General features: G+C 40.4%; 1 protein-coding gene across 5 annotated transcripts in view; it reads right to left on the reverse strand.

Moving 5' to 3' along the window:
• PTPN4 (protein tyrosine phosphatase non-receptor type 4) overlaps positions 1-15,939 on the reverse strand; it is a 129,579-nt gene that overhangs the window by 108,945 nt on the left and 4,695 nt on the right. The window contains exon 2 of one of the 5 annotated variants that reach the window (XM_039319346.1): positions 1,288-1,485. The exons of the other annotated variants lie outside the window; for them this stretch is intronic. The gene's annotated coding sequence lies outside the window, so the exon portion shown is untranslated. The remainder of the gene's footprint in view (positions 1-1,287; positions 1,486-15,939) is intronic. 5 annotated transcript variants of the gene reach the window in all.

Genomic DNA, 15,939 nt, shown 5'->3' on the forward strand with positions numbered 1-15,939 from the left:
AGGGTTCGAATGCTGTGTTGACGGTCCTGAGAGAGATGGACCATGCACTTTTGTGTGTCTATGACCGCTCCCAGATGAAGAAGATGGTTTGAGGGAACGGTCTGACTTTTCTGAAAGTTTACTGAGAACCCGTGATCTTGAAGGGTTTTCAGAGTCAGTGCCAGGTCTGACTGTGCTGTCTGAGCCGATGAGGATTGGATGAGAATGTCGTCCAGATAGCATTGGATGCGCACCAGAATTGTTCTCAAGTGCACGGCAATTGTTGCCAATACCTTTGTGAACACCCTGGGAGCTGAAGAAAGTCCAAAAGGTAGGGCCCTGTATTGGAAGTGTTGACCTGTGTGGTAGAACCTGAGGAACCTCTGGTGATCCGGAAGTATGGGAATGTGAAGGTAGGCCTCCGTCAGATCTATGGACGTCAGAAGGTCCCCCTTCCTGATGCTTGCTAATATCGAGCAAAGGGTTTGCATTCTGAATTTTTTGTACTTCAGGTGTCAGTTCAGACTCTTTAGGTCTAGTATTGCTCTCCACCCCTCCAAATTCTTTGGGACTATGAATAGGATGGAATAGAATCCTTGTCTGCACTGATCTCTTTCTACCGGTTCTATAGCCTGAATGTCCAGGAGGTGTTGGATGGCCTCCTTAATGAGGTCCTTCTTGATCAGATCTTTTGGAGATGGGCAAGGAATGAACTGGTTCGGGGGTGTTGAGAAGAATTCTAGGGATAGGCTGAATCTGATGGTATTTAGGACCCAGAGGTCCGTGGTGGTGGCTTACCATTTGTGGGCAAAAAGGGCTAGCCGGCCACCAATGAGGGGGCCCCTGGGCCGTCACTTGGATCTGCGCTAGGGATGCCCCCCGGCTCCTCGAAAGGGCCGTCTTGCTTGGGCCTGTTGTCTGAACCTGTCCCTGTTATTGTTTCGCTTACCTTGACGGTCCGATCTGGGCTGATAGGGATGGGAAAAGGTCCCCTGATCCATGCCTGCATCAGGTCAGAAGGCCGGTCTGCGGGAATAGGAGGGAGCTCTCCTCTCCATCCTCTTTGTCAGGGGGGCCAGGATCTTGCATTTGTCCTTATTTTTAATTCGGTAAGGGTCAAGCGCCTCGCCAAAGAGCCGGCCACCCTTATAGGGTACTGCCGCTAAATGCCACGTAGCCTTCATGTCCGCTCTCCAATGCTTGAGCCACAGCAATCTGCGTGCACCAGTGTTGTACGCTATTGCTCTGGCAGAGAAATTGGTTGCGTGTAAGGAGGAATCTGACATGAGCTCCGCTGCCGCTACTAACCTTCTTAAATTCTGGTGAGTTTTCTCCTCCACTGGGGGAATACTCGACTGGAGTTGGCGGAGCCAAAGAAGAGATGTCCTGTGAAGAAGAACGTAGTGATGCCTGCCTTGATTGTCCACGTCGAGGCCTGGTGTGCCCTGTGGAAGATGAGGTCCATCTCCTTGTCTTCTGATTTCAGGGCCTCCGCTGCATCCCCGGCTATTGGGGGTGGAGAAAAAAGGGTTGCAATGGGTTCATCTACTGTCGGCACTTCTATTATCTCTGATAGCGCAAGGTCTATGTTGAACATTTTCTTGTCTGCCCCCCCCCATTGGGAGGAAGGAATTCAGTGCCCCCATATTGTTCTGAACAGAATCAAAGGAGAGAGATGGGCAGGGAACAAAATGTTGGGTATAAGTGGGCTGTGAGAACACTTCATTGTTTGTGACCTTACTAGTTGAGGGACTGGTGGAAGGTCCTTTCTGCAGAATCGGAGGCCTCTCGATTTTTGCGGTGCTGCTGGCCTTGTGCAGCAGTGTCTTGAATAAGGACGGGTTAAAGTGGCCCACAAATGAAGGAGGATCTGGCGATATATCCTCTTCATCGGACAGCTTCTGGTCCATCAGCTTGTGGTCCTCCGCAGGAGCCCTCCTGCCTCTGGAGGACCTAGAGGAGGAAATAGTGTCTTGGTATTCAGAGGCCTCCTCTTGGGAAAGGGAGCCGCCCCTTGAAGCCACAGACCCTGTTCTGGAACAATGGTGCCTTGAGGAGGCCATGGCCTGTGTGACAGCCTGAGATATCAGGGATTGTAAGTGCTCTGAAGACATTGCTCCATGAATGTCTGAGCGACAGGTGCCTGATTCTAAACCCAGATCTCCAGGCCCCTTGCTTAGGGGAGATCCAATCCCCTGTTCTGTATCGGCCTCTGCTTCCAGAGGGTCCTGACTAGGCTTTCTTGGGCCAAATATTTCCTCCTCCCTGTAATTGGGTGGCTCTAATTCGTCCTCAGTAGAATTTTGCCTCCTTTCAGCTCGAGAAAATTGTTTCTCTAGGGCTGGTGTCGTTGCTTAGCCTCTCTATCCACAGCTTTGGAAGGCCTTTTTGTAGAGATTGCCTTGGCCTTGATCTTGCCAGCCACTTCCTGTTTGGAGGATCTCTGTCTCTCACGAGCAGCAGGGCTGCTGATGGAAGGTTCCTGCGCTGTTTGGGCTGTGTTTGTATCTGCCATTTGTAAGACTGAAGGGGATTCTCAGTTCAGGCTAATTCAGGATTTATTGATAATTGATTTAACTCTTTACCAATTTTTATTATTATTATTATTATTATTATTATTATTATTATTATTATTATTGGTGTGGCTAGGAAGAAGGAAGGAAGTCTGACTCCGATTCCCTGGCCTCAGACCACGTGGAGGTAGCTATTCTGCCTGTGCAGCTCAGCCGGGCTCCCTGGAGGCTGCTGAACTCCGTTTGCATTCGCGTCTGAGAACAGAGCCAAATCAGGTAACTTTTGAAGACTAGCTCTCTACCGGACGGAGGAGCTTCAATTAAGCCATGAAGTTGCAACTCTCCGTGGACCAGCTGATCTTCGGGAGAGTCGCGGAGTTTAAAGGCTCTCCGCAGACCAGCTGATCCTCGGGTGATTCGACTAGTTTCAGAAGAAAAGACGGCGAGTGCTCTGTTAGCCCTCCACGGCTCAGACTGCCGTAGGAACCATGGGAGGTTTAAATTTACCCACGGATCAGCTGGCTAGTGGGAAGCTCTCCTCTTGTGGCTGGAAATCCCTGTGGGAGGGGTGAAATGGAAGGAGAAGGAGGAATGCTTCTCCCTTTTTGCCCAGGGTCAAACTTTATGACCGGAAAATGGCGTCCGCTCTTTGTCTGTCCGGCTACCGGCTGGACTCAAGCGAACCTCGTGGCTGTGCTGCGATCGGCCAATCAGGCAGCAGAAAAGGAAAAGGAAAGCGAACAGCCGTTCTTTTTCTAGCGATTCCCCCCCCCCTTCGAATTAGTCAGAATATCAAGAAAATCAAGAAATACGACCTTATCTTCAGGAGTCAATGAAATTCAGTCTAATCGGGCTCAAGACTAGTCGAGACTGGGAAAGGGAGGCCCCAGGAGTAGAGGCGGAGCAAAATTAGATGACTAGTCTACGGGCAGAAGACGAAGTTAACCCATTGGTGGATTCGCCACTCGTCATGCTGGAGAATGGGTTCATTTCACATACTGTGATTAATGAACATTCCTGATTTTTTTTAGGAATAGAGAATTACTGAAAACTTCTATTTTACTCAATACGAACCCCACAGACCTAGGAACTCTAGAGAGAAAATGCAAGATATTAATCATTTTTAAATGTTTGTATGTAGCTGAAAAATGAATTAAAAAATAGTTTTATGCAGAAATTAAGACAACCAAAGTGCTCCATTCAATGCCAATGGAGCACTTCCTTATGCTTTCATAAACAAAGAAATAATAAGAGAAAGGGAACACGTATATGCACATGAACAACAAATGTCAGTCTTTTTATGTGAATAGTTGACTTGCGTTTCATGTTGCAAATTGCTGTTAGAACTCCCCTTGGTATGCTGTGTGTTGCTACTGAAGATCAAGTCTAAGTTGATCACTCAGACCCACAAGTCTGTCTTCCTGGATTTATAACATTATTTCAAGTATGAACACATTGATTTATATTTGCGTATTTCTGCTGTTATCTTCAGGATCCATAAAAATAAGTATACAAGCACAAAGTACAATACTATTTATTTTATTCTTTTTACTTACTTTTGTAAAATTTAACTAAATGTAGACAATTTCAGGATTAATTAGGTTCCTCCTAACATAACATTAGAAGTATAGTCTGATATATGACAAAATGGGTTAATAATTTTGGACAAAATATAGGAGGGAAAAATGGCAGAATATGTGGTTGAACAGACTGAATATTATGTTATAAAAGAGAACGTTGATAAAATGATACAGCATTGGTATATGATTCCTAAAAAAATATCCAGAATGTACAAAGGTACTTCAAATCTATGCTGGAGATATGGACAACATAAATGATATTGCCTGGTGGATTTGTTAAAAAAAAAAATCCAGGAAATTTGGGGTTCAAATATATACAGTGATATCAAAATTTTAAAAAATCACATGTAACCAAAACCATAATTTTTCTTGCTGGAACTAATGGATAGACAATTAGAAAAGAATTATGTCATATTGTTTTTGTGTATATAACTGCTGTGAGGTTATCATACTCACAAAAATGGAAAGACTCTGAAATACCCACAACAGAGGAATGGCTGATGAAGTTTAGCAGAGATGGCAAAATTGACTAATTTGATTAGAAAAAAAGACAATAACTTCATTTATTAGTAACTGGAAATCCCTTATGGGCTTTTTGTTGAAAAAAGAAAAAAATGAACTTGTGATTTATGAGTTTGATGACTTGAAAGGATAGATTATGGAAAGAAGGAAATTATGATGCATTTTTAGAGGGAGAGGTAAAACACACGTGTTTGTAACAGCTATTTAAAAGACTGAAAACCACTTCTTTATAATCTTTTATAATTATATAATCTATTATAATCTTTATAATCTTTTTCCTACCTATTCACTATTTTCTCTATTTTTAAATTCCTTTTCTAAAATTTGTGTTCTTTTATCTTATTTTTTTATTTAATTCACATAGCCATATCTTACAAACAAGTGATTATAGACAGTGTACAACAAAACCAAACAGTATCTAAAAGCAACATCATTATTAAAAAAAAAAATACAAATAGGGCTAAAACAAATAGTAAACGAAGGGATGCTAATAATAATGGAGCCCCCTCAATTGTTAACCTGCCCCCTCAATTGTTAACCTGCCCTCCCTAGGCCTTTTGGCAACCAGTTCTTGAGGAACCTTCAGAAGCTCAGAAGAGTCAGGGGGAAAATATTCTACAATGTGGGTACCACAGCAAAGGCACACTTGATGTACAAGGCCATGTGTTGCTGTTCATCTGAGGTTGTATTTACCTACTTTTAAGAACTCTAACGACCAGATGATTTTTACCAGGGTGCATAATAATTGATTTTAAAAATAAAAAAAATGTATTTTCTTTTATTTAAATCAGATTTTTTTATTTAAATTGATTTTTTTATTTTTATCAAATTTACTTTAATAAAATGCTTTTGGAGTAAAAATCTATCTAAATATAGTTTTCTATTTAGGATACATTAATAATTCAGTTTATTCAGCATGAAATGGAGCTTAGTTATGGAGCATGAGGCTGTATATCAGGGGTCTTCAAACTTGGCCCTTTTATGACTTGTGGACTTCAACTCCTAGAATTCCTCAGCCAGGCATGCTGGCTGAGGAATTCTGGGAGTTGAAGTCCACAAGTCATAAAAGGGCCAAATTTGAAGACCCCTGCTGCATATTCTGCAATATTTACATTTTTGGTAAACTCATTCAATGAATGAGTTTGCAAGTTGAGATAACATGCACTGCATTGATGCATTCACACAATTTCACAGTAACCATGAGATAAATCATAAAACAAAGTTCAGAAATATTCTTTCATCCCATTGTTTTGCAAATCTATGTACACTACAAACTGTATGATTGTTTGAAGAAAAATGCATCTGTACCAGGCTCTAAGTGTTTTAATTAAACAAAAGAATTTGAGTAGTTCTCCAACTATGTTTCTCCAAAAGTAAGATCCGGTCTTACATTATTTTTGCCTCCAAAAGAGGCATTAGGTCTTATTTTGGGCAGGTGTCTTATATTTTTTGTGATGGGGTACCAACAGCCCCGCCAGCAGGTGCCCGTGTGGCTGTTGGCCTACTTCTACTACGGCCGCTCGTGGCAGGAGGCTGCACAGCACATCACACTGCTGCCACAAGTTGAGGCAGGTGGGGGAGCTACCCTACGGGCCCCATTTATTTCAGGGCCTCACCAGCCAAGCCATTCCTTGCTTGATGATCTTCCCTTCCACTCCACTCCCAAGCTGGACTACCATGCTATAGAGGATGGGTGGAGTAGGCTCGGTCCCCCTCCGCATTTCAGAGCCAGAGGGGAGTGATGGTGAAAGGCTCTGCTGCTGCTGTGTGCCGCTGGAGGGGCTTTCTTCGCACTTCACCCCACAGATCATCTGCCAATGGCAGCCACCGCATCCTCCTCCACCAACTCTCCCATGGCTTGCGCCGTGACCAGGCAGTGCAAGCCTCCCCTGCCGCTAGCCCTCCATCACCACCACTGAAGAGAATGGAGAATGGGAAGGTCTTATTTTCGAGGTAGGTCTAATTTTCGGGGAAACACGTATGTGTGATTAACCTACTAACCTAAAATCGGTTCTGATATCGCTGTTTTGCTAATCTGACAGCTTATTATTCTAAATAGGAAACCTTCATTTTGTTTGCAAATAATGTTAAAGATTCTAACTACTAGCAAGAATGAGTCCTTACATTTAAAGAGCACCTGTCATTTCAGATCCATCATGGCAGCACTTGTTAACGGGCATCCTTTCACCTGCTGCCCGCCACATCCCTCACCTTGTTGTGTCACTGCCGCATCATCAGCCATCCCATTAAAGTGAATGGGACTGTCAGTGAATCAACAGAGGGTAAGAGGAGCCGCTGCGGGACAGAGATGACACTTGCTCTTTAAAAATTATGATTTAAATCAAGTTGATTTAAATCAAGCTTTTTTACTAATGATTTAAATCATGATTTAAATCAAATCTACCCTGATTTTTACTATGTCCTGATATATAAAACCATAGAACTTAATGAGGGTGTATTTTCTTTTTCACCTGATTGTAACTGCATAGGCAACTGAACCCGTAACACTCAGTTGGATTGGTGGGAAAGACACAGTGGTCCCTCAAATAAACTGGTCCCATGCTATGTAGACCTTTACAGGTCAACAACAACACCTTGAATTAGACCCAGAAACAAACTGGTAACCAATGTAGCTCATGCAGTAGAGATGTAACATATGTTTTACCAGAAACACACATAACTGCTTGTGTTGCTACATTTTGCAGAGGCTGAAATTTTTGTATATTCCTCAAGGACAGTCCCATGTAAAGACCATTGCAATAGGCCAATTGGGAGGGGCCCACGGCATCAGTGACAGAGAGCAGGACCCCTTGATATAGAATGGATACAACTGGTGGCATAATTAAAGGCCCTTCTAGCCATGATTGACACCTGCTTTTTCAGTCCAGGATGGCCCCAGATTATGCACAGGGTTGGTTTCGGGCAATGAAACCCCATCCAGCACAAAAGATGGTATAGAACTAGAGTTCCTCCCAACAATAACAATTTTCTCTCATACACACTTAGAAGAAGACAAGAGCAACTTCAAAATAAGGCAATCTATTGTTAATACTACAGTCCATAGGCAATCTCTATAACTCAGTGGTTCTCAACCTGTGGGTCGGGACCCCATTTGGGGTCGAATGACCATTTCACGGGGGTCGCCAAATGCAGTCCGCTATTTTTCCCCCTTTTCCTTAGCTGTGCTACTCCCTTTTATTCTATTGGCTTTTGAAAGCCAATAGAATAGACTCTCTTGAATAGAGTCTAATTCTATTGGCTTTCAAAAGCCAATAGGAATTGTCCAGGCTGTCTCTGCCCTGCTCTGCCCGCCAAAAGTCCCATTCTGCAAACGGTGCTGCACTAATTGAGTAGTCCTCGACTTATGACCGGTTGAGTAATCCTCGATTTACAACCGGTTGGGGGTCGCGGCATTAAAAAGGTTGAGAACCACTGCTATAACTAAATGTAAACATCAAACCAGCCGCAGCTTTAAGAAATGCTACACAATTTTCCATATCTAAAAATGAAATATAAACAGATGATATGAAGGGTAGACATTTGTAAAACTTAAATATTCTGTCACTTTAAGCAATTGATAGTTCTCACCTAAGAATTTGCTACTAGGCAATTTGTACTAGTTAATGTATACCAAAAGTTTGCAAACATGCCATGATTTCTCCCCGTTAAAACCACTCAAATATTTTCCTGCCAAAACCTCTTTGTCTTTACTTATACATTTACCCTCATGCTACTTGGTTATTCCTGTTGGACATCCTGTCTCCAACTTCCAAACCTGCAATAGTTGGTACTTTTATTATGGGTTTAAACAGACCATCAACATTTTGTCCAAAACGAAAAGGACCTGTCTGACATTAGAAACAAAATTAGATGTATTACATTGTGTTGAAGCTGAATGGAATCTTCAGTCCTAAGATAAGCTTTTAACTTGGGCAAAATTACTGTGCACAATATAACAAATGCTAATTCTTAGTGCTTTGATGCATTCTACCTCTTTGTCTGCCAGATAACCATTAGCATTAGAAAACCAGCAAAATGGATAAAATTCTTTCACTGCATACGCAAGCCAAGTCAAGAAAAAAAACATGGTTGAATAACATAGTGCTTAAGAATAAATGTATGCGAGTATTTACATTTGGGTTATAAAATTTTATACCTTGCCCTGCAACCCCTTTTTTCCACTGGTTCAGCATCTTGCTAGGGAAATTGGTAATTCATATGTAAGTGGAAAGGCATTGTGCAACTGAAGATTTTAAATCAGCAGCAAACATATTAGTAAAACTTTCACCAGAACAGACAAAGCTATTACAAACAGCACATACTTGTACTTGCAGAATATACCACCATTTATCCACACTTGCCCATTCTTTTAGTTGAAAGTTATATTCCATGAAAGAAACAGTCTTAATAAATTATTAAGTATTTTTCGTGATACTATCAGCAAGAATGGCCAAAAATGCTTTGCCTCTTTTTTGGTAGGCAGGAGAATCATGGGTGAAAATGGAAACAGGTGGACTTTGGAAGTCATTATTGCATTCCTACTTTTAACCCTCCCCTCCCCAAACTGTTTTTTTTCCCCCTTTCAGGACAATTTCTGACTTTTAAGAGGATTGGGGTTGTTTTAAATGTAAGAACAGGAGCATTTACTTTTCAGAATTCCCATTCACTTCTCCACCCTTAAGGCTTACCAAAAGCAAGGACTATTGAGAAATTATCATGGGAACAGGAGGAGACTTTCCAAGTTTTTCCACATTTAATTCTGAAGAAAGATTGTGTCATAATTTTGAGGTGTGCCTCATATAATGTTAAAATATATGTTAAAATATATAGACTAGAAATCTGAGGATTGTTCTTTATTGGAGAAGGGGCAACTGAACCTTCTGACATTCTTGTACAGTTCCATGAAAAGCATTTGAGCAGATGTGCATATCAGGTGTTTTATGTTTGTTCCAACTGAGGCTGACAAAAAGTTGTAGTCCTATGCAATGTATATAATGTAAAAGGCCCTAGAATAAATCCCCACATCTCCAGATGGCAAGAGATTCCATGAGAGTGAAACAAAATGAAATGAAATCTATTAAGTAAAAGCTACAAATGAAATAAGGTGGGGGGGGGTTCATAATACATTCAGCCTGCAGCAATGTTTACTTATGTTACTTTGTAGAATTCTCCAACTTTCTGGAGCAATTTTTCAGAGCAACCTTTCAAACTAAAATTGTTTTTCCCTCTTCTTTGACTTAAAAGTATCTCACTGGGGAAAAAATCACCCATAGGTCTGGACTGAATCCAGTGACTGGTTTCTTAAAAGCTATTATTTATTGCAAACTTGCTTCTCAAATAAAATACAATTGGTTGGACTTACATAATACGATAAGCCACACTAAGGCTTAATGTGATGTGTGAACTAGTCAATGAGATGGAACATCTTACAAATGAAGAACTGCTGGCTAAGCCACTCTAGGTTGAAATTCAACAGCTATATTGTATCTTCTCCATTCCTGAATTTACAAAAAGAGGAATCACATGACACTGAATGTCAACAGAAAAAAAATTCACTCAAAGCATTATTAACTATTTCAATGTAGTATTATATTCCTTTATCATTAACATGAAATGTAATGAGGAACACTTAGATAGATTACACTACAGGAAGTCTTCAATTTATGACCCCCATTGAATCCAACATTTCCATTGCTAAGCAAAACAGTTAAGTGAGTTTTGCCCCATTTTACAACCTTTTTGCCACAGTTGTTAAGCAAATCATGCAAATCTGGTTTCTCCCATTGACTTTACTTGTTGGAAGCCAGCTGGGAAGATTACAAATGATGATCACATGACCCGACAGTGCAATGATCATAAATACATGCCAGTTGCCAAGTGCCGAATTTTGATCACATGATCTTGAGGATGTTGAAATGTGTGAAAAAGTGTGAAAAACAGTCATAATTTTTTCAGTGCCTTTGTAACCCCAAACAGTCACTAAACTAATAGTTGTAACTACCTGCATTGTATGGAAAATTGTTCTACAATAAGCTATTAGCTGCCTCTTTAACTCAAAACATGGATTTTTCTGCAACCACATAGCTACCAAATGAGTCCCGAAAAGAGAGTTCTTTTTTTTTTGGAGATCCATAGACAGGTACAGCAGGTGGGCCAACATCAAATCTGAAGTACCTTTCCTACTTTGGAGCCAAACACTGCACACTTCTAAACACTGACATTCAGTTCTGTTGTATTATGTATGTATGTATGTGTGTATGTATATATACATACATACAGTTCATGTGATTAATAAAACCTAGCTTTCGTTGGAAACTTCCCACATCGTCAGGGTTAAAAGGCAGTTAATGGGGACACCTTAAATAAGGTTAGCTAACGCTTACACCCGGCTCCTAGACCGCGTCACTGGTCCTGGCTGAATAATTTGTGTTCTAGTTGTTTCTTTGACGTGTGCATCCAGCCCTCCTCTATTACTCCTTTGAGCATTGCTACTCACTGTCTCAATGTTGGTTCTTAAGTTTGTTAAAATCCTTTTATCTTCCCCCCCTTTAATGGCATTTACTCCCGTGCCACCCTTCTCTCTACCACGGGTCTTGGGGGGACCCTTTGATATTCCCTTAGTACTTCCCCACGCTGTATTAGGGCTCCAAGCATCTCCCCTCGCCCTCTCCAACTGTGAGTCGGTGGTCTCTCCCTGTTCCATGTTCCCCATCCTCTTCCCCTTTCCTGCGCAAGTAGCACTAATCCAGACATCATATGGTCTGGCGCTTCTACCTTCGTCTCCCACCCTGGTGCTCTTTACACTAGCTGTCTCCCACTGTTCCATCCGTTGCTGGCGATCCTCGTTGTCATCCAAGATGGATCCCCGGTAAATACCACTTATTTAAAGCTGCTAAGAGTTATTAGATATACAGTCTTGGCACATTAAATCTGCTATTCACATTGATCAATTCCCACTGGAATCAATGAGACATGATTAGCATTTCAGAAAACACTACTGCAGCTATAATATCCTCAAATTCAGTCAAGAGACAGCTGAATTTTGAGCCAAAGGTTTTATTTTTTATTCTTCAAATTTATATAGTTGCCCATCTCATAAAACAACTGACCCTTAGTTATAATTTCTTACCCTTACCATTCCCCGTTATACCTTGGCTTCCATTTGCCTACTTGCAACACTATTCTTCTATACATAATTATGTTATAGCTGTTTAGTTAAAAGCAGTATGATTGGTGGCTTTCTATTACTTTACAAGCAGTGATGGTACCAGAATGCACATGGCACAAAAGAAAGAACAGTTGTTAGACTCCAAAGAAAGATTTGCTTGTTCACTAATGTTTATAGTGTGGATAATAGGTGGCAAAATCAGTCATACTGAAAGCTTATGATTAGTCAATTTGAAAATAAAAGGACCCAAGATGAGACAAGGAACCCAAATCAGTAATATTTAGGAACATATTTATTGATGCCTTCTTTTAACAAATCATCCTTAAATGTATGTACTAATGTATTGTATGTATTAAATGTATTGTACTAATAAGTTTAATATATACACGGTCTTCTAGACTGCTACTTTTCAATATCATAATAGCATCTGCTAATGCCAGATACAATCATTTTTCTTAACCATTTCTTATCATAGCACTCCTAAGATCAAATTTCCCCAAAACCTCCTCCCCATCAGAAAGGAAACTTGCCTTCTTTTCAACCTTCGATACAGATTAATTTTTAATACAAAGTCCTTTTCAATAGCCCACTATTAGTGATAGTTGTGACATTAAAGCAGTTTCTCTGGATTTTCTTGTAAGCAAAAGGATGGTCAAGCCAAAGGATTTATGCAATCCATAAAGGACTTCTGTGCTACCTCAGTGCTATTAGTAATCCCAATACAACAGCAAAAGAGTAAAATAAAATGGGATCATTAGAAGCGAAATTTAATTATCCAGCAACATCAATGCAACAGACATTACTGAAGAGGACTAAATCCTCCATGTTTCTCTTTATACCATTCCCATTAACTATATTATTCCCCAACCAGCATATAAAACAGCAGCTTAATAGAAAAAAGGAACATAATTTCTCTGTACTGGGACAAAAAATAGATGTTTACAATGTTTTTGTTAAGTGTGATCCTATATATACCTTAATGTTAACTGCACATGCAGTAGAATTGTAGATCAAAATATCAGGAAGTTTCTTGTTGAAAAAAGACAAGGATGCATTGCTATCAAGGAAAAATCCAAGAATTAAATAAATTATGCATGTTTGTTAAATGAAATATACTACAGATAGTCCTGGGCTTACAACCATTCATTTAATGACCATTCAAAGTTACAATGGCACTGAAAAAAGTAACATATGACTGTTTTTCACACTTATAACCATTCCAGCATCCCTATGGTCATGTGATCAAAATTTGGATGCTTGGCAATTGGTTCATGTTTACGAGGGTTGCGATGTCCTAGGGCAGGGGTAGGCAACCGAAAACACTCAAAGAGCCACTTGGAGCCATTTCCCACCGAAAACAAAACACTGGGAGCCGCAAAACCCTTTTGATATCTAAAATGAAGATAACACTGCATATATCCTTTTTTACCTTTATGATATAGATATAATAAAGGTAAAAAAGGATATACTGTATGCAGTGTTATCTTCATTTTAGATATCAAAAGGGTCTGTCTCTCTTTCTCTCCCTCCCTCCCTCTCCCTCTTTCTGCCCTTGTTCTGCCAGTCCTCTTCCCTCACTCTTTCCTCTCTCTCTCTCTCTCCCTCCCCCCTCTCTCTCCCTCTCTCCGATCTTCTGCTCACCTGGCAAGCTGGCTTCAAACTGTTCTCCAACAAGTTCAGGGGTAGGCAACCTCGGCTCTTTTATGACTCATGGACTTCAACTCCCAGAATTCCTGAGCCAGCATAGCTGGTCTAGCTAGCTCTCTTCTGCCCTTCCTGTTTCCTGTTTCCTGCAGAGACTCAGCCAAGGCAGGAGCCCCGGCCAGTAAGCTTGTCGGCTCGTCAAACAGGGTGATGGCACCCTCTCTTTTTTACACACACACACACACAGAGAGAGAGAGAGAGAGAGAGAGAGAGAGAGAGAGAGAGAGAGAGAGAGAGAGAAGGGAAGCCTCTCTCTGTCTCTCTCTGCAAATGGCAGAGGAGGAGGGAGCCGCAGGTGGCTCCGGAGCTACAGGTTGCCGACCTGCGTCCTAGGGCCATGTAATCACCTTTTGCAACTTCTAACAAGCAAAGTCAACAGGGAAGTCAGATTCATTTAACAACTGTGTTGCTAACTTATCAACTGCAGTGATTCACTTACCAACTGTGGCAAGAAAGGTCATAAAATGAGGCAAAACTCAACAACTCTTTTGCAAGAGAAATTTTGGGCTCAACTGTGATCTACCTGTACAGTATGTATCGAAGTCATTCTGTAGTATACAATAAAAATCACAAAACTAAAGTTAAAATTAGATACATTAAAGTTAAACTTAGAAATAAAATAATCAAATTTATTTTAAACAAAGTCTTATGTGGGCATTCTAGAAAGCTACAAAAAAGCCAAATCCCTTCAACACAGCACAGAATAATTTAGTAATAGTAATAGTAGTAAAGTTGGAAGGGACCTTGGAGGTCATCTAGTCCAACCCCCTGCTCAGGCAGGAAACCCTACACCATTTCGGACAAATGGCTGTCCAGTCTCTTCTTAAAAACTTCCAGTGTTGGAGCATTTACTGCTTCTGGAGGCAGGCTGTTACACTGATTAATTGTTCTCACTGTCAGGAAGTTTCTCCTTAGTTCTAGGTTGCTTCTCTCCTTGATTAGTTTCCACCCGTTGCTTCTTGTCCTGCCTTCAGGTGCTTTGGAAAATAGCTTAATTCCCTCTTCTTTATGGCAGCCCCTGAGATATTGGAATACTGCTATCATGTCCCTCCTTGTCCTTCTCTTTGTTAAACTAGACATACCCAATTCCTTATATGTTTTAGCCTCCAGTCCCCTAATCATCTTTGTTGCTCTTCTCTGTACTCTTTCTAGAGTCTCAACATCTTTTTTACATCGTGGTGACCAAAACTGGATGCAGTATTCCAAGTGTGGCCTTATCAAGGCATTGAAGAGTGGTATCAATACTTCACGTGATCTTGATTCTATCCCTCTGTTAATGCAGCCTAGCACTGTGTTGGCCTTTTTGGCAGCTGCAGCTGTAGTCCCTCTGAGCTTCCAGAAGCTCAGAGGGACTACAGAGTATCTTGACCCCAAATTACCAGAAAACAAGACCATAGCAATTGTAAGAAAAACTCAATGGTATGAGGAGCATTATTATTGGATTCAATGTATATCAAATTAAAAAAAAGAAACCCAGCACTTTATAATTAGCTTTAATTGAGTTTAGGTGTGGCAATTCCATTTATAGGCTTGCCACTATAATAGGAAATTGCAGCAAGATCTGGCTTCCTTGTACATACAAGATACATTTGAACTGATTACATGTTTAGAGCAGAAGCAGACTGCTAGCTTTCTCCTATGCAGAGGATGCATACCAAATCTAACTGGAGTAGTACTTTCCAATGTTTATTTGTTTCAATGTTTGAGCAAGGAGAAGGTTTCCTCTTTTCTTTTTGATTCAGGAAGCAAAAGAAACAAATTATGTCATATGTATTCAGAATCTATATACCTAAATGCTAAAACAATGTCCAATGTACATATTACGAAAAGCAATTTTGTTTGCAGCTTCAAGTATTTAAATCTACATGTCAATAAGACTTTAGATGACAAAAATATTAAACACATTCATTTACTTCAAATTTCAATCCAATCCAAAATAGTGTTACCAATATAACTCAACCATGTAATGCAATATTGTACACAAAGATTTTTTTCATTTTCTTTTATTCTTTTCTCTTGAGCTAAATGAGCAAGTAACAAGCAACATGGGAAGACACAATGATATGCCATTTTCTGAGAAAGTGATCTGCAGGTCTAGTTGTGTGAAACAGGTCTTTTGTAGTCCAGTTTTAATATAATGCAGGCAACATATCACCTACTCATCACAATCAGAATAGCTTAAGAACTCTACAATAATTGGGGACAAGATGCAATCCAAATAAACCCTGAAGAGTTTTTGCAACTGGAAAAACTAATATTTAATCCTTGCAGTATCTTTTTGAAATATATTCAGGTCAACATACCAAATAAAAAGACACTGTGATATTTAGATTTTTCTAGATAGTAAATTATGTATTGAACCACACAAACACACACAGTGATAATTAAAGTTCTTAGCCTGAATCTCTAAAATAAAAGAAATGAGAACTAGGAAAGGGAAAACAGGCTTTTGTTATTCGGTATAATCCATGTA

This window comes from Crotalus tigris, unplaced genomic scaffold (genome assembly GCF_016545835.1).
Source record: "Crotalus tigris isolate CLP2741 ecotype Arizona unplaced genomic scaffold, ASM1654583v1 scf7180000023579.1091882, whole genome shotgun sequence".
NCBI classification, from domain to species: Eukaryota; Metazoa; Chordata; class Lepidosauria; order Squamata; family Viperidae; genus Crotalus; species Crotalus tigris.